Genomic DNA, 20,694 nt, shown 5'->3' with positions numbered 1-20,694 from the left:
ATCAAAATATTACTAATATAATTTTAGCTAGTTTAATAAAATAATTAAATATAAGTATTCTATGGTACAGTATAAATTTCAATTGCTCAAAGTGATATTACTCATAAATACATAAGACTCATGTAATTTCAAAAGATCAAAATGAAATGTATCTATTAATATATGGTAGTTAGAACGACCAATATCGGAATTATATAATGCATTTTAGCACAAATATATTGCAATTGGTGTAATGAGTTTGTACAAGTTACAACTTGTACACAACGTATATTTATACGTATATGGTAACTTGCCTTAAGTCATTGTTGGACTAGGATTAGAATTGAAGTTTGACATCGGAGTCATTCAATCTTATATGTCCTTGCTATATATACGAAGTTGGATTGTGTTTATTTCCTTCCCCTCAAGGCAGCTTGCAGTTGATCGAATAAAAAGTCAAGACAGCTGAGTTAAGTTATTAGACTTTCCTCTCTAATTCCCTCAATAAGTTGTAATCCATGGGATTCTTATCTGGGGAGTTAGAGGGTCAGGCCTGTGGGCCACAAAATGTCACCTTCTCCTATTTCCCAAATTTTTGTGTCTTACAGACATTGTGAGAGGGGCTGTGTCTTGTTGAAACAGGAATTCAACACTATCGGACTCAGCTTTCATCCAAGGTATCACTTAGTCATATAGGATTTCAGAATACCTGTCGGCACCCACCCTCTCATTTATCTCAAAGAAGAGGGGTGAATGACACTCCCGTTGCTCCCACTGACCCGCAGGGTCATGATTTGGCCGAAAACTTGGTTTTAAAAAACGTGGGGGCATTAGCTCTCTCTTTGGTCAAACATCTGTTGTTCTGGATGTTGTGGGATCTGACTGTTTATTGTTTCTCATACGAATAAAAGATAATTCGGTTACCATTGGAGTACAAATCGTTTAGCATTTTTCTTTGCTGTGGACAGCTTGGATGGCTTTCATTTTGTCTTTCAGGATATGTCTTTGTAGAGACGGCATGACAGCAGTCTATGGTAAGTGATTATGGTCCTGGAGACTGTTTCACGTCTTCCTTGGTAATTTTTGGAAAGAACGTTAATCAGAGTTTCTCTTTTCTTCTCACTTCCAGAACTATTGGGATTTTGCTTGATATGGCAATCCCCCACAAGCCAATTCGATGATGGTGTTCCTCCGTGTCTCTTCCATCTTAAATGGTACTTGTTTTGAATAAAAAGTAGTGCAACTAACTTAAAGCTTAATGCTCAACATCTCACTTTAAAAAAGAAATAACAGAGTTATATACTTTCCTTGTTGTTCAGGATGTAGTTAAAGGTGGTTTGATTTACCAAAGTTACCCTTTAGCGAAATAAATTTAGAAGATAAGTTGATCAACTTAAAAAAAATGAGGATATCTTATTATGGAAAGTGAAAATAGTTATATGAATAAAGTGCAGTGCCCATAACTTTAATCGACTTATACATTTATTTACACTATTTCAAAGCATTTGTAAATACAACGCCTACACTATATATAAATGCAAGTATACATAAATATAGTTTCTATATGAAAAAAAAGTACTATAATTCAATTATTTGGAGCATACATAGAGTTGTCAAGAATTGACACAACTCATTAATATTCTGATGACACAGAAAGATAATCATTTTATATATGTACAACCGTGCAATGAACTCATAATTGAGTTTATGATAAGTTATGACTTATGACTGAGTATAATGGGGTATTTAAAGTGTCGTACAGCAACACACATTTTCGGAATTAAAAAATGAAAATGAAAACTACAATTCATATAGTACAGTCGTTAATTATATTCTCAGAGGCGGCCGCAGGATTATCTTTTGAGGCAGGCTTGCTTTTTAAATAAATAAAATGAAAAATTAAAATTTTAAATTAAATTTTTTGAAAAATATTGAATCATTAAATTAAGAGTAAAAAAGATATAAAATATAATGGCTGTTCTGAAAAAATTAATTTTTTTTGGAAAAAAAATTCAAAAATTTATAGCTGTTCTCAAAAAATAATTTTTTTTGGAAAAATATTTAAAAATCTAAAATTTTAAACTTTAGCATGATATAATTTATTAATTAACAATAGAATTTTAACAAAATTAATACAATAACTAGATGTGTGTCTGAGCTTTCGTAGTCATTAAAGATCAATGATGTTGAAAAAGAAAATTATCGACTTAGTAGATTTTTTTAAATAACAAGGATTAATAAGAAAACTCTCAACCAACACAAAGAAAAATAAAATTGTGACATCAAAGCTGGACAAAGGCTCTTTAGGCGCAATTGGGGATGTAAATCATCGAAGATTAATGTACTTTCAACTTTTATCTCGGATCAAAAATCAATTCTTATCGAATTTATTCAATTTTCTAGTGGTTATATATATTTTTTATTAATTCTCATCAAGATAAAGTAATACATAATTCACTTTTCAAATATTTAATATTTGTATCAATTTGTTCTTTACTTTGATATTCAACAATAAAGTTCTTTCATGTCGAAATATGGTACGTAATCGTAGCTATACCCTTAAAACTTGATTTTTTAAAAGGGCTCTTAAGGTTTAATTTTCAGAAGTTGAAAGTTTATGGTCATTATTGTATTCTACAGTTTAAATAACAAAATAACCTTCATTTTATTGCTTAGTGTAATTAAGTGATAATTATAACAGCTGAATAAAAAAATACAGCTCCGATTTTCAAATTTAAATAAATTAACAGCTTTTAAAACAGTTTATAAGACTTATAAAAGACACAGAGTAACAATATCAGTTTTCTACGGAGTTATACATATATAAGGGCTTATTTGACTTAGAGTAGAATTGGGGATCGACATTGAAGTTATTCCAGCCTAGCTGTCCTTGCTATATGCGATGTTGTATTTTTGTTTAATTCCTTCCTGTCATGGCTGCATGCAGCTGATCTAATCAAACTTCATAACAGCTAAACTGCTCTACCTCCAATTATTATTTAATTTGTTGGGAGTACTAAGTTAACTTTCTGTATTTTTTATCTTTACAAACCGGTATGACATATTTTATGCAGTTATAGGTCTCTAATCCCTGCCATTTTACCCATGATTTTGTACCCCACCCCCTTTGCTCTTCTACTCACTAGCATTACACTCCCCTAGCTGTATACCACCCATCATTGACCCCTTTTTACAATAAATGGCAGCCATGCAACCAAAAGTTCAATTTGTTAACAACCATACAAACAAATTTATTAATTTAACTTAATCACTTATGTATTAGTGATGTATCGGACGTCTCGTGACGTAATCACTTATCAACCCTATATATTTAAACTTTATTATTTCAACTGGGATCCGATAAATATTTCATCCAATTCATACTACAAAGAGTTAAATAAGCTTTCTCATTCCTCATTACTGTCTTTTTTAATATCTAATAATAAAGTTTTAATATATGTAATCAAAAATGAATGATATGCATCTATGTCAGTAATTTGAAACTTTTTATTACGAATATGACGTTGATATTACCTAATAATACATTTATTAAAAATTATACATAATTTACCTTTTTAAATATTCATTTTTGATGTGCATGACTCTATTTCACCGTGTTTAAGGAGTTATCCGAAAATCCCTTGCCAGACTCTAAATATAATATCATATACATACTTTTTCAAAAATTGACCCCTACATTCATCTTATAAAATAGACAAATGAAACTCTGTTTTGACAATTTTTATTTTAGTATTAAAGTTTTGATGACTGATAGGAGTCATACTTACTTTAGTATTCCAAGTTGAAAGTTGCATTGCCCAGCAACTGCTCCAACAACCATGACATTCATTTATACATTTTACCATTTACAGGATGAGCAAGTTATTTGTGCCACGAAATGGGTGTTTTTTTTCAAATGTAACTTTCCCTACAGCCAGTTTATCAGATTCACCTTGATAGATTTTGATTTTATTTAATATAATCATCTACAACCTCAACTACAGTCTCAATTTGTGGTTTTTTGTTCGATTGCAACCAAAGGAAAACAAAAATCCGTCACATTAAAACTCGGCGAGTTTTAAAGCCAAAAGTCCGGCGAGATGAGGTCAGAATTGTTTTGGAGACATTTGATACTCTTTTTTTTTCGAGGTGTGGCAGGGAACCAAGTCCTATTGCCACATATAAATCCCTCCAAACCTTGTAAACGTACGTCTCACTGAGTGCCAGAGTTTGAGCAATTGTTATATTGTCACTCCCGGGCGGCTTCCAAGGAGGGTTCTATGCATTTTCCAAATATTTTGAGCAACGAATTTGACTATTAATTTAATTTTTATCCGACTGTTGCAACTTTGAACACGCTATCTAAAAATAAAAATCATTTCCTAAGTGCCTTGGTTTGCCCAAGAGAGAGCGCCAAAGTGCTGTCATACATACTTTTCCCACCCTGTTCAAACAGTACTTCTCAATAATAATGATTAAAAAAAGGATGGAAGTAAGGGGTTCAAGTCCTGTTTGTATGTAGTTTTTTTTTGAATTATTAAAGAAAAACATAAGATAATAGGTTGCGAGTTAAATTATTATAAAAAAGTTCCGTTATATAATTTAAAAAAAATTATATTTTGAACTAAATACAATCTTAATTTAAAAAAATAATCTTATTCAAATATAACATTCAATTATAAATACATCATAGAAGGTATTTTCCTCAAAATGTAATGGATTAAGTTAATGTTAAAATTTTAGAATAAGCCCTTAGAAAGTAATTTATATTTTATGATTGTTCTATGAACTATTTTATTTGCAATTAGTTATAATATTAATAATTATTTACATAAAAACATAATATATAATTCTACAAGGAAATAAATAATTTAAGTACATTTTTTAAAAGTATAAACGTATTTCATACAAGTTACATTTGCCTCTTCCTTTTCAAATAATGATTGCATTTACTTATATATTGCCGTATACTAAATTTTTCAGTTATTTTTTAAATTATTATTATTTAAATTTCCAAAGTTAATTGACAGGAAATTATTCATGCTTTTAAAAAAGAAAAAATTTAATAGATTCTCGTTATTTTCACTTGATTTATGTGTTTATTGTTGCTAAACAATGAGGAAATTCTTTATATATACTTGAATACACGCATTATTTATGCGCATAAGAGATACAACAATATTATTTGTAGTATTTGCAACAACCATTCAGTTAGTAGATTGAATACTGCTCAGTAGTGACTCAGTAGGGAGGCTGGGATTAGTTGCGGATCTTGGAATACTTGCTTTTGGTAGACTTGCTTGAAAAGTTTTTTCTGGGGATACTCACCTTATAACAAGCTCACCCATGGAAAATTAACTTTGTGTAAAGTTTGCCGGTGATAAAACTCGCCGAGTGGAATATTCGCTCTCTTGTGTTTAATAATAGCGATATTACCTACCATTGACGGAGTCTAAAACACCAATTTTCGTTATTAATATAGAACAGTGGTTCTCAAATGGGGGTACGCGTACCCTCTGGGGAGGGGGTACTTGGGATTTTGAAAGAATATTTTACAAGTAGTACATAACTCAGGGTGTTTAGCTCTCCCAACCCCCAAAAAAAACAATTAAGGAATTTTTGTTTGTTACTAAAAAATGTAATATTTGAAATTTAATTTATTTTTCTATGAATAATTATGGATTTTAAAATTTTTCTCACAAAAATTTTACATTTGATTTTTTTTTTTGTAAATAGCTGTAGTTTTAGAATTTTTTTATCCAGAAAAAATTTAATTTTTTCATAATAATCATCGATTTAAAAAAAAATCTAATAATAAAAGTGGTTTTGAGCCTGCAGGTCAAAATGGTGTTGAATGGTATTATGATAAGAGTTTGAGAAAAAAATGTTTGAATGATATATGAGCAGTGGTTGAAATCCGGTAAATTTTTTAGCTGGATCTTTTTTGGATTTGGTAATCTGAAGAATGATTTTTTTATTTAATTCCTAAATATCTATTCCTAAGTAGATTCAATTATATTCAAAACCTGATTAAACATTTGTGTGTGATTTTGATTTTGGTTTCTTTTCTTTAACATGCCACTTATTATTACTTTAACTTTTTACTAATAAATCAAACTACATTCATTTTAAAATACCAACATTTATATTAAATTCAAATCTTAACATATACTGAAAATGAACATAAATTATTCAGAGCACACATTGACTCCTTTTCATACATTCAACAATTATAAAGACAAAATTATTAGCCGAAATTGAGTTCTATTTTTTTTTTACTTCAATGTATATCTCTACATATATTATTGAGAGCCTTTTAATACGACATAATTCCCATTAATCCCGATGATGTTAAAAAAAATCAAAATAAGTATTAAAACAATCGAAATCTCACTTATGTATTATTTTTAACCAGGCCCCCCCCCCATAACCCCCCCCCCAACCCAGGCATAGTTGGAATTATTTCTATAAACCATCATAAGCATAGTATCAGACAATTTAAAATCCAATACTGTTAGGATTAGTGCAAAAGCCTGAAATTTATAAAATGATCTAGAAATACTCAAAAATAAGTTTTATAAAATCTTGCTTGTTATATTAAAATAAATTAGTTTTATTTTTGCACGCATAATTTGAATTTCCCCATTGTAATTTTTACAAATGTGAGCCTCCTTGAGATGAGAGTTGCAGGTCACACTCACTGTCCTTTCTCAGTTGGGTTATTAAAAATTTTCACTCCTTGTTTGTAAATATACCCAATATCTTGGCTGGCTGAGGATGAGAGAAGACAGTACCCACGTTTATTGTGTTTATATCTAATATCTCGTAGAAAATTTAACAAAACTTTTTAATTATTTAATTGTAAAGTAAATTTTGTGGGATGTTTTTGTATGATAATTGGACAAAGGGGTCCTTAGTCTTCTTTACATACTTAAATATCTTGTTATTATCATAAAGTAAATTTTCAGATGAATAATTAAGCGTTTTCAATGGATAAAAATAGGTAAGGTTCCTACATTCTGTAAAGTTTTTCAACGTTCAAGTTACAGAACAAAAATGGAATTAATTTAATTTTTCAATTATTATTCAATTGACATATTAGTTTTTTATATATCGATTAAATTATTAAAATTAAATGTTAGAAATTTTTGATATTGACAAAAAAATTATTTATTTGGAAGAAATGGAGAAAATAAATATTTTTTTTAATTTTTAAATTTTTTTTTTGGAATTAGGAAACAACCAAAATTTCATAAAAAAAAATCCTCAATATAAATTTTTTTTGGGTCCAAGGATTGATCAAAAGACCTTTTTATAAAATAAATATTGTTTTTTTTCAATTTCAAAATTTAAATTTTTGTTACGTCCATTATTTTTGAAAAAGAAATTTCAAAATTTTATTTTGTTGCTCCATTTCTTCTGAATCAATATTTTTTCTTTGTCAATATCAAAAAATTTTACCAACAAAATTCAAAATTATAAAGGCTTAAGACCAAACCCCAAACACTAATATTTAATATTATTTTTCCCAAGAAAAGTCAAAAATTACCCAACCAACTTAACTAACATTTCATGATGTTTCAAATACTATATTGAAAAGATGACAAATATGTGCACTCTAAATTCTTTTTGATAAAATGTGAATTCTCATTTTACCAGGTAGCAACTTACACAAAATCATAATTTTTTACTCAAAAGATATGTGTCATATGCATTAAAATTATAAGCTCTAGCGTAAAAGTTAGACCAACTTAGCCAATATATTAAATTTATTCACCTAATATATTTTTTTAATTTTGTTGTCCCATGCAACTTTTCTTGATTCTGGCTTTGGTACGGAGTGTACAGCTCGTATTTTATTGAAAGCCTCTTACTTCCTTTTAATTTTAATGACAGTGTTAACGTATCTACAAATCTATCCCTGATACAAATCTGTGATTAAATTTTTGATCCTAGTACTGATTAAAGAAAAACTGGACATGAAGCAAAAATTAATTTCCAAAGCACTTTTTTATCCATCCTTTTTGAAAATTTGAATTTAATTAAGCATGTTATAATTTTTCCAAGAAAATATTAAACATTATACATTATTTTATAATTTTTTTCCCATTTTCCTCTCAACATGGTACTATCTCACAAACACAAAACTTTACAGTGCATTTTTGTTTGCTGTTGATGTTTCTGCTTCTGTTCTGAACGTGGATTGGTTGAAAACAAGTTAGCTTTTGTTTAGGTGTGTACAATTACTAGCAATATTAAATAATAATTGCATTGTTTGGAGAAATTGCTATAATTCAATGCTCGTGGTCTTTCTTTTTTCTTCTTTTTCTAAAGAAAGTTTGGGGGTTACAAATAAGTGAAACGACATGTCAGATGACCTTCTCCTTAGAATTTATTTTTTTCAGTAAAGAAATTTAGCCACTATGGTTGTATTGGTTGCAGTATCCATAGGCCATGCCTTGATGCAGAAATCAATTACTTGAACTCCACGGAATTCAAATTTTTTGACTAAAATACAACACTAAATTAGATTTTAATGTTATTGACTTATTTTGCAATGTTAGGTTGTCTTGTGTATATATATATACTTACTGCTTAGGCTGACTCCTGGTTAAATATTTATGTATTGTTAAAAAACATTTAAATGTTATTAAAGTATGTAGGTATTATGCAAATACCTACCTATAGACCTATAGAGGTCGATAATAAATAGTTTTAACAAATAAAAAAATCCATTTTGTGTGTTAGATTACTCATTGTAATTTGACTCACATGTTTCGCATTAACTTTGTATGCTCAAATGTTGAGACTGTAGGCTGGATATTTGTAGGTGCTAAATGCACATGTTTCACTCGAAATATTTAGTCTGTCAACACTAAAACAAGCAATGATTATTATTATTCGCAAAAATAAGACTGGATTACATTTATAGGGCTCTCAAGTCTCATGCTATTGGTGCGAGACTCACAAATTTCTAATCATGACATACTATTACCCATTTGTACATCAAATAGGAAAGTATATAAATGATTGATTTAGAATCACAATGCTGCAAATGTGAGTCACACAACCCCGTTATAAAAACTTCAAAATAACTCGGCATTGAGGACCAATATGAAATTTCAAAAATTCAAAATTTTAGCCTTATCTTTTACATTTAGTATGTGATTTTTATTTTTACAGACCATATATTTAATTTTAAAAAGTATCATTCCATTTTCACACTATAAATTTTGTTATTTCATCTAATTGGGAAACTATTATGCATAGTATTATGTCTTCAAAGAAATCTGTAGAAAATACAGCCATTTTTTTAAAAAACTAGGCTTGATATAGCATACTCAAGCTATAAAAATATGGTTTAGAAAAATATTTTTGTATCAGTGTGACTACTGGTTCGAAACAAATTTATTATATTTTAGCTATTGTTGTTCAGTTCTCAATTTTGTTTGAAGACTGTAGTTCCCGTCCTGTTTGCTATGGGTTAGGTCCGATTCAGTTCTGCATATCCGCCCTAAAAACTTATAAAGTTCAGTCCTCGATGACATCATTCAACTTTATTTCTTCTTCATTTTAATCAGCAAACAGTATTAGGGAATGTAACGAACTCTAAGGCAAGTAACAATTATAGCTTGTAATTCCACGAGTGTTTTTTTTTAAACTGGAAAATACTCAAACAGTAAAATTCAAATCGTGGCACATCACTAGTTTTACCAAAAGAATAACATATTATTTATTGTTAAAATCCCAAATCATTTAGTCAAGATTATTTTATTATATGAATTTATTTTTTTCCGATGCTATGAAATAAATTTATTTATACAGACAAGTATTTTTACAATTTTTGTTGATATTTACGAGTATAAAATGGACGGAAAAGTCTGCCTTCTGTAAGTCAACTGGAATATTAAACATCATGATATTTATAAAAATGTTTCTTATTCCTTTGTATCTACGTTATATTGCCCATACTTTTTAATTTGCTCCTTAAACAGTAAATCTGAGTATATACAATTCTTTATTTAACTTGAAAATATCCTATTTTAGATTTATTCGTATACATAACTATTTTTGATCAATGTTTTGTCAAAATGAGGATTTATTTTTTCTCGAAAAATATATTCACTAACGGAGATTTAAAATAATGACTGATTTTTTTTATCTTTCGAGTAAATTTATACTCGGTATACTAAACATTTTATAAAAAGATTGTTTAATTATGAAGGGTAAATTACTATTAAAAGTAATTTGGTTTCTCAAATAGCTTTACTACTGCTTAAAACGTATTTAACTAAATGCATGCATAGTTTTGATTCTAAGATATCTGCATTTGATGCTTGGATAACTATATAACTAGTTTTATGATAAGTTGTTATATAACAACTTTAGTAGTTTTAACCTATTGTCCATGTTATATCAAAAATTATTTGGAACACTCATAATTATTTCAATGAAATCTTAAATCGACTGTGAAACGAAAGTACGTGTAAAGCGCCTTTGTTTTATTAAAAAGTAATATCAATCTCAAAATAAAGAGTTTTATTTTTTTAAATATCGACAGTATTGAAAAGAAATATGTTATTTTTTTAAATCACAGATGGAAAGAAATCATTTATTTTCTTATTAAATGTCATTGTAAGATTACAAATCAGTCCATATATTGAATATAGAATATAACTCAAAAAAACAAACGCAGTCATTACTAAAATTATGTGTATATTATATTTCAGCTGGACTTTGGGCTCAAAAATATAAACGTCACGACTTGAGGATTTCGTTGAAAGATAGTTGAGATTGCTTCTTCTGTTTTAGACTATAATGTTTACACATTATTATTTATCAGAACTGGCTCGGCTATGTTTAATCACATAGTAGCTTGTTTATCAGATCTTTAGGCGGGTCTACAGGTTTTTTGTTTGTCGATGTTATAATCAATGTATGCCTTTATTGTTGTTTAGATCAAGTCTAGGATAAGTTCTTCATTAATTGATAAACTAGTATATGTACATGGTAGGGCAGCAAAACGTGGAATGGAGAGTTGGATTTAGAAATACATTAACAATTTTATATTTTCAATAAAAGGCAAAAAATAATGTTAACAAAATATGTAGACAAGGTATTGACGAAACTTTTTTCACTAAATATGGCCACTTTCATTATCAATCATAGCCTTTACTTGTCGCCTGAAGGCCATGCTCGAGTTGATGACAAACCCCTCTGACTAATTGTTCCATGCACACACGATGACCTTGGTGAGTCTACATGTGGGTGTGTTGGTTTCCCTCTCCAAATTTCCCCATATAGAAATATCCAATGGTTTCAAATCTAGTGATGAAGGGGACCATATCTCTTTGGACCAGAATCGAGCCATGTTATCTACACAGAGCTTTTGGTACTTGGTAGACGTGAGAGAGGGGACGTTGTCCTGAGTCCACAAGTAGTTACCCTCATGGTAGTTGGTCTTCAGCCATGCCAAGGTGACTTACGATAGCACCTGGCAGATTTTTTGTCAAGCCTTGATAAAGAACTGATGTTTTATTTTTTCCATGAGAGGCCACAACGCCAAGGACCATTGTTTGGGCCGGATATTTGGTGTGGTAAACCCCTTGGACCTATTATTTTTCAGTCACAAACCAAAGGTCGTTCCAGTGGTTATGCCTTCCATAGCCTTCCTGATGGTCCTAGGAGCCACAGAGAAGTAGTTGGCGAGGCGATTCATCGACTTAATGGGATCCTCCTTCATGTTCTTCTCCAAACTTAACAAGAAGCTCCTATCCCTCTTTTAATTATGCCTTCCACTTACTGACATCCTGAAGAAAACTTCTCAATTTCTTTCATCTTGACCAACTTGAAAACCAGGCTCCAAGAACATTGAACAATGTCCATAATTTACATCACATCAATTCCAGCATCTAGAAAATCTGAGATCCGCTTCCTTTTTGATTGTTGCTCACTCATAATGATGAAATGACTAAATGATTTGTATGTTTGCTTATGTAAAAAGAACGGTGGAACAGAATATCAAAAAATAATCACTAATCCCTTTTTATAGTAATAAGAAAATAAATATTAATTAACAGTTAACGTTTTGCTGCCTTACCCTGTATCTACATATAAAAATCTTAAAAAGACCACTGCATGATCCAACTAATTATTTCCCCTTCAATGCTTCATCCCTTTCTTGGGCATAAATAAATATTACATACATATTCTTTTGAAAATTAATAGAAATAATTTATTACTTGGAAAGTCCGGTCTTTTTAAGCTGTCAAGATTTCCCTTAAATATTTACGTCGTAGTTAGGTAATACGTCACCATTTTTGCACTTATAATACATGATGTCCTTTATAATCGTAGATAAAGTTAACAAATACTTCAAAGCTTCAGGAAATGTTTGGCGTAACTTTTTGTATAGTTTTTATAAATAAGGAAACATGTCTGTTTTAAATGAGATAGGTACGTGCTACTCGAGTCCATATTATGAATACTTTGCGTCTTGACTTGTATTCACAGTATGAAGACGTTTTCCCATTTCTGAATTTCTACAAACTAGCAAAGGTAAGAAGCGGGAAATCAGATGGACAATGGTCGATATAATTTCTTTTTAAATTAATATACATATCATATTTTTTTTCTTTTCCTATTTACAACAGTATTGGAAATATATACGGCCATGATTTTTTGCAACTCGGCAATAAAGTCATATGATAACATTTAGTATAGGTCCCGATAAAAATAAAATGTTTATCCAATCACACCCCATTGAACATAAGGGAAACTTTTTGCAAACTTACAACTTTGATTTAAAGGTTTTATCAATCGTATTTCTCTCCAACAAAACTCAGTTATAAGGGGTTAAAAAGCCTTGTACAACTATTTAAATTGATTCACACCCTCTCAAGAAAATATTTATAAACTTGTAAAGTATTATTTCATCTCAGTCTTTCTCATTTTGATTACAAAAAAGGAAGTAGTTTGAATAGGTTACAAGGCATTTCGCCACTCGGCGTTAATGGGTTAAGGTTTTGGCAATGCAATACATCCGTTTGCCTTACCTCTTCCTTATTTTTGTATCTGTAATTAAAAGAGTTGTAGTAGGCATAGTTTGGGGGCCACATAGCAAGGGAAAGGGGTCATGGTCCACCACTTTGTGATAATTTTTAGTTGTCATTTAGGTACCTTATTTTCAAAAACGGTGCACAGAGACTATTGCAGTATGGAACATATTCTTAAGAAGATGAAATGTTGAGCTATTCGATTATACAATACAAAACAAATTTGATTCATCCCAAGTCTATTTATATACACACAAATAAACCAGTTATAACTCAATTTCGGATATCGTGAATGAAATCCTCATTTAACATTCCATCTATCTATTTATGTCATATTTTCCGGGTTTTCAGACATGGATATTCATTAAGTCATATATAATACTTGGTTACTTAAATAAAGTTAATCAATCTATTTCTGGTCCGCACAGTAATTTTTTTTTTAAATTGTCCTGAAGTATATTATTATATTATATATTTTAATATAAGGAAATCAAAACAATCTTCCTAGATATATACGGAAAGAAAATATTTAATTGATATCTTATGACTTATTCGAAGTAATCACCATTGTTGTCATTACTATGTTCAATAAAGTGTTTGATCACATCTTCCAGCTCCCTCCCCTCTCCTCAGGTGCACTAATAGGATAGTAATTGCGTGTATGAATTCCGTGGTTCTCATACTAAATTCAAAATGATATAATATATCTTCATCCCACAATAAACTCAGAGGACAACTATCCCGACCCTCATTTTACACCCATGATCTTTATGTTTCGTAGATAGGGTCACGAACAGGTTTTACTCGATCTTTTAGACAAATTACGTCTTTATCTGTAATTTGGACTAATAATGGCAGGGTTGTCCGATAGAGGTAGGTTGGAGGGGCTGTAACCCCTCCCAAATTATTTTGTTTTTGTTTTAATCAAGAAAAAATTATTGCATTGGAAGAAAAATGGAAATGGGAAAATAAAGATTTTTGTATTTATTTTCTAAAAAAATGTGATTTGATCAAATTATTGGGTTGAGCAAACACAAATGTAATTTTAAAATTGTTTTTGAAAAATTGAAAAAAAAGCCCCCCAAAAAAAAAAATATATGTATATAGATATATATTTATTTTATCCTATGAACGCAGCTGTCTGCAATTCTTGGTTGACAAACTAATGAAAATTAGCCACAGTAAGTTTTATGGGTTACAATTTGATCCACCTTATTCCAGACAATATTTACTACATCTAATGGAGTACATCTTGAAATCTTTTAATGAACATATCCGTTCGTGACATTTCTTACTAAATTATTGAAATTTGGTTATGATAGCATTTATATTTTAAGAATAAATTATTCTCCCTACTTTACCCAAGGATCACTGGATTAAAACCTATCATGTACCGGCTCCAATGCTGAGTTCTGTGATTTTCATTTTCAATTGAATAAATATAAGGCATCTAACTAAATTCCTTTTGATGATCGTAGAACAGGTAATGATGTTTGTGCGTTTGCATTTTTTTATATTAAAAATGAATATAAGAACCATTCTGTTGGAAAATAATTTAACGGACATTAAATACAGTGAAGAACCAGGGGCTTAAAACGTGAATTATAGTTACTCTGTTTTCTTAGAAGATTCTTCTGTATAAAAACTGATGAAAGTTTGTTTCTTAAGCAATAAATCCCTGCCTCGACTGTTAGTTATCCACTTTTGATTCAACAAGGATTGATTGCATAATTCCTTGGATATTTTTATTACAGATTTAGGTAATAATTTGATAAATTTTTGATGTTAAAAAGTATTCTACTTTGTACCATTGCTAAATGTAACATACTACCTGTATGTACAAATGTCAAACAATTTTTGAGATATGTTCATTACATCTCTTGCAAAATTATGAACATTACGCAACATAAATATTTCATTTTAAGGACCATGATTTATAATTGGAAATTGTGTTTTTATAAAATAATAAAAATTGGAATTGGACTTTTTTAATGTATATGAAGCGAAATAATAATAATTTGTAAGTGCTCAGATTAAATTGTAACACTCGGCATTGTTACAAAAAATAATGGTTTTGACCCCTCTCCCATTTTTTATCTACTATAATTGGTACTACTTTTTTTTACAAATATCCTTGTTCAAAAATTTCCATAAAAACATATAGTAACCTCTTAGTGTTACAACTGTCTTAGGTCTCCCATTCTTCATAATTGTCTAGGTGGTCAAACTAGTCTAGCATGATATTTGACAAAAAATATATGTATCGCCTTTATTACTTTTTATCATTATCGTTATATTAAGAGACTTAATTCAAAGATATGGCTATTATAAGACCCATTACAAGCAGTAGAATCTCACATAGGATCAATCAAAGTTATTATTATTTAAGGAACTATCCACACGTAAATATGCCCACTAATGTTTATGAAGTTACAGTTACGAGACAAGGAGTACTTTTCAAAATATGATTTTTGTTTTTCATTCCAAAAAGAAGAAGATTTGGTTAATATAAAGGGAGCGGGGATTAAATTGTCGTCAAAATATTTTTGTACAAAAAACAACACAAAATATACATTTTTTAACTTTTTTATTGAAAATCAAAACTATAACGAGCATATAGATATTGAGTAGCCATTCATTTGACATAATCACCGTTGGTATCAATAACGGTCTCAATACGGCCTCTGAACCGGCCGCAGGCTCTTCTGACCATCTCATTGTCCATGTTGCCGAATACCTCCTTGATGGAGTCCATCAGGCTGGCCTTGGTGCTATGGTGATGTCTGTTGATATGTCTCTCGACATAGCCCCAGACAAAATAGTCCAAAGGATTAAGGTTGGGAGAGTTAGGAGGCCACAAATCCTTGGTTACGACGTCATAACAGTTCTCGGTTAACCACTGCATGGAGATTTTGGACACATGGCAGGGTGCTGAGTCCTGTTGCCACACCCAGGGCCTGTCTCCGGCCTTCATGGACCTGGTAGGGTCATCCTCAACCATCTTCTTCACCTTGTCGACAAAGTCGGTGTCCCTGACCTTCCTGTCGGTGACCTCCTCCTTGGGTGCCCTCATGTTGGTGGCATCAACATCCCAGGTGTCCTTTAGCTTCTTACGGATACGCTGAACAGTCCGTAAAATCACTCCTAAGGTTGAAGCAATCGTTGCATTGGAGATTTCACCTCCACTATTAACCAATGCCATGACTACGGTGGATCTCGAAAGCTCCTCGTTCCACTTATAGCTCTTTATCTCCTCATATGATGACGGCATGATGCTAACTGAACTACGTATCGTCAGATGACGAGAATAGCTTTCCTATTTGGTAACCGGTTTTTTATTTGATATTTTCGTCAAGTTATCAAGGGTTAAAGTAGGGGACAATTTGATCCCCGCTCCCTGTACATGCATTTTGCAATCAAGTCAATATTATTGACAAACTACACCATTTAAAAGTGAGTGCTTCATTCTAAATGAAAAACCAATCATTTAAAATTAATCGATTTACCTTCCAATTAATGGTACAACTGATGGAATGGACGTAGCTACATGGACAACGCGCCAGGGAGAAATCCTTCACTTGAACTAAATGTGCGTAGGTTAGCACTCCAGTCATTCCTCAAGTAAGAAATATACATTATGTATATGGATTTCAAACAAGATTCCTAGGTCAGATAAACATAAAAAAAGACCAAAAAATTAAAAATAAAAGGAGCAGAGAACAGCTGGTGTTGAAAAATAAAATATGTGATAACGTTCGCCCAAAGCCTTGATAGCAAATATTTCACTTAAATCTATTTTCTATATATTTCCTCCTGCAAAGACTGAACAATTACTAATTCAATAACTAAAGAAGGCTGAGTGGTTAACATTAATTAATATTTCGATATATTAAGGCATAAGCAATTACTCATAAAACAAAACAAATTTGAGCTCTCTACTTTACGTTCAAGTGGAGGAAAGAAAATTGAATGGGAAAGACGAATTTCCATTCGCACACTCCAAGCAGTTGGGCGTTTCCAGGACAACCATCTACCCTGTAAGCAAGCCCGAAACTTTAGAGAGGAAGACGAGCTCTGTCAAAAAGGCCAAACTGGACCTTGAGAAGTTAAAAAAACACCACAGGGGCAATCTCCTCAAGTCCATGAGTGGTCTTGCAAGAGATTTCGAAGTTTCACACCAAACTGTCAAGGGAGGTGTTAAAAAGTGGGTCAACAGAGTATTGTAAGGATGGAGAGGCTACCCCCCCCAGCAACAATAGCAATGAAAAAAGCCCAACTTCTCTTTTGCAAAACTCTTTTGAGTTCTTTTAAACTCTTTTTGACACATGTATCCCACCCTAAAGCCCTGATACCAACGGCCTCAACTACACCTTTTGGGTGCATGTCGAGAGTTAAGCCTATAGTATCCGTTTTGCAAACACCGATGCCCTCAAACCCACTGTCATCCAGCACTATTTATAGTATTAATTTTGTTGAAATTATATTGTTAATTCATCAATTATATCTTGTTGAATTTTAATTTTAGCGTTCAGATTTGAATTTATAACTTGGTATTATTGTAATAACGCTGTCAGTTTAGCTTATTTGTTTCAAAAGCTATTTTTTTTCATCAGTTACAAAATAGCATCTTTTTATTTTTATCTGTTGGTAAAGAATGTTAATGTAGCTAGACGATCTTGTAACCATCTCTCTCTTGAATCGGTGAATGAATTTCTGATGACCGTCTTCATCCCACTTCACCAACTCTCGTTTCTGTTCTATTCAGCTTTTGGAGTCGTTTGGAATCTAAAAGAATTAGGGAATTGGATATGTTCCTTTTCATGAGCTCCTTTTGAACATTTTGTACATTGATAGCCTTCAATGCAATGTAACATGGATCATTTTCAAGTAAACGTGGAAGAACAGCCAGCAAAAAGGAATTCGAAGATGATAATAGCCCTTTCCAGTTCGATTTTGTGGTTTCTTTATCCTTCTTCAATGTGAGGACGGAGGCGTCCACAAACTTAAAGATAACAATCACATCGTGTTATAAAGATATGATTGATATATAATTATTAATAATTTAAGCATAACCAATGACAAAAAAATAAAAATAAAATGATTCTTTTGTGCAATGTGCAGTGATTGAATAACCTGTGTTCATTTAATTGCACAGGAATTAGATATCAAAGGTAAATAAACAATGTTGATTAGTAAACATAAGTTATTTATGATTCATTAATAATGAGGCAAAAAGCCATTATTAATGCAAATAATGGAATGCATAATTTCCAAAACTAATTTGGACACATTCATTATTTTACCAATTATGAAACGTCAGTCTAAGCATGAATTATGTAGAATACAAATTATGTAGAATACTCATCAATAATCAGGAATTTGGTTGGGTCAAATTTGTCCTTATACCAAAAAACACTATCTATAAATGACTCTTCTTAAAGCTTAACCATGAGAAATTTTAGGTAAGCCTATATTTAAGACTTGCGGATGCTTTGGTAGTATTATCATTATACTCAGGCGTTTTAAATTTTTTGTGATGGTGCTACTGAAATAGTAAAAAGTTTGACCTACCTTTACAATGGGAGATGCCAACTAGAGGTTGCAATAACAATAATGTTGTGTGTACCTTAAAATACAATATTGCTGCGGATGTTAACTTGGCAGATTTTCTAGTGAATATAATGGCTTTTGTCTTTTATTCATCTATTTTTGGAACAAACAATTCAGTAAAAAAACATCTTGTCTCTTTTAGACTGAAATAATGTTATACAAGTACATCCTATTTGAGAAAACATATGTACTCACAATCCTTAACATTATTCAACACAAATCTGGAACGACACTGCATTAAAAAACGTAGCCAAGAAAGCCTTAAGGCAATTACCAATGGGTTTTTTACGTCGATTGAAAGATGGTTTAAATACAGAATACTTTCCAGGACTCTCAAGTTTCTGCCAAGTATTCTAATGACAAACGGGGAATTTGCTTCTTCTGTCAATATTCAAAAGAAACAACTGATCATATTTTGTGGGAATGTCAATTTTTATCTAAAATTTATGGGGACGTAATTGAAATGGTTAGTACATTACTCAATAAAACAACTAGGCAATACAGATTTTCTATTTACTTCAAATAATGAGAGAGTTGATGCAATTATTGTTAAAATGCAAAATATAGTTTATTTATTACAGACAGTAAAATAAATCAACCTCAATGGAATTTTACATATTGCTAATCTTTATGCGAATGTTTTTAAAAAAATTTATTTTGTTCATCGTCCAATTAATGATATTTCTAAATATTCTTGATTCTTCTATTTTTTATAATAGTATTTTTGATTTTCGTTTTTCTACATGTTTAACGAATTATTTTTTCAGTATATTGTATTATATCATAATAGTATTGTAAATAATTAAATCTATGTCAATAAAAAAAATGAATAACTCTTTTTTTTTATCTTAACACATCATTAAGGACTACTGAGCCTTTAAAAAGTAATTCAGCACCTATTAAATTGCATTTCCAAATAATTTAATACTTTTGCATGAGTGGTTGCGTATACCACCTGAGCGGTCTATAGCATATTGGCATCACTCTTAAAAAAACCATAACATATGTTTAATGAATCAATAATGTTTTAATATTGTAAAAAGATATAAACAAATAAAGAACGTTCATCCATCGTACAGCCAAGATTTAGCACAAATTTAGTATTTCATATTTTTAGAAGTTAAAGTACGTTTGATAAGAAAGTTTTTTGGGTCCTCATTAATGGTCAAAGTTGGGTGTGAGGGGTGGCGCTCAGTACTTTTACCTTAAACTATTTTGCCTAAAAGCCATTTTGCCTCAGGGATATTTCACATTACTATAAAGGCATAAAATGATTGGAGTTTTGCCTCTAAATTTCAATGTATAGACCCAAAAAATCTTAGTATGCAATGAATTCGAACCAGAAATAAAATAAGCAATAAAATTTGTATAATAAAAACGAGCGAATAATCAAACCCGTCAACGATTCTATTAAAATTATCCTATCAATTATCACAAAACACGATAAATTTTTTATACAAGAAAACAAATATTATTATTCTAATAGAATAGAAACATTTAATGTATTTTATAGCAATAAACATTAGATTTTTAATTAAATAATTCAAACGATTATCAATTTCAACAAAAAAAAACAAATAAAAATAAAATACGACGAATTAACCTCATTTATTTAAATATTAAGGAAATATCCTAAAGGCAAAATGGCTTAAAGGAAAAATGTCCTAAGGTGTAATAATTTAAGGCAAAATGTCATGAAGAAAAATAGTTAAAGGCAATAGTACCACGTACCGTGAGAGGTAACTGGAATCATAATATTTGGATCAAGGGATTGGAGGGTTACGAATATTGAGAGGGGGGAGATAAATTATTTATTATTGATATAGATTATATGTAGAGAAATATTATTAATAATTGTAATTTCTAAAGTCATTTTAATAAATTCTTATTTCTAAAGAAAATATATATATATAACATAAGTAATTTCAAAATGACATCCCAGTCTGTACTAGGTGATAAGGTGTTTTTGTCGTTTTTATCATCTTACAATTAAAATATTAATAAAATTTAAGTAATTCTTAAAATAAGAAAATTCAAAATTAATTAGTTC

The sequence above is a fragment of the Lepeophtheirus salmonis genome, chromosome 5, assembly GCF_016086655.4.
Source record: "Lepeophtheirus salmonis chromosome 5, UVic_Lsal_1.4, whole genome shotgun sequence".
In the NCBI taxonomy this organism is placed as follows: Eukaryota; Metazoa; Arthropoda; class Copepoda; order Siphonostomatoida; family Caligidae; genus Lepeophtheirus; species Lepeophtheirus salmonis.
This window is presented reverse-complemented; position numbering follows the sequence as displayed.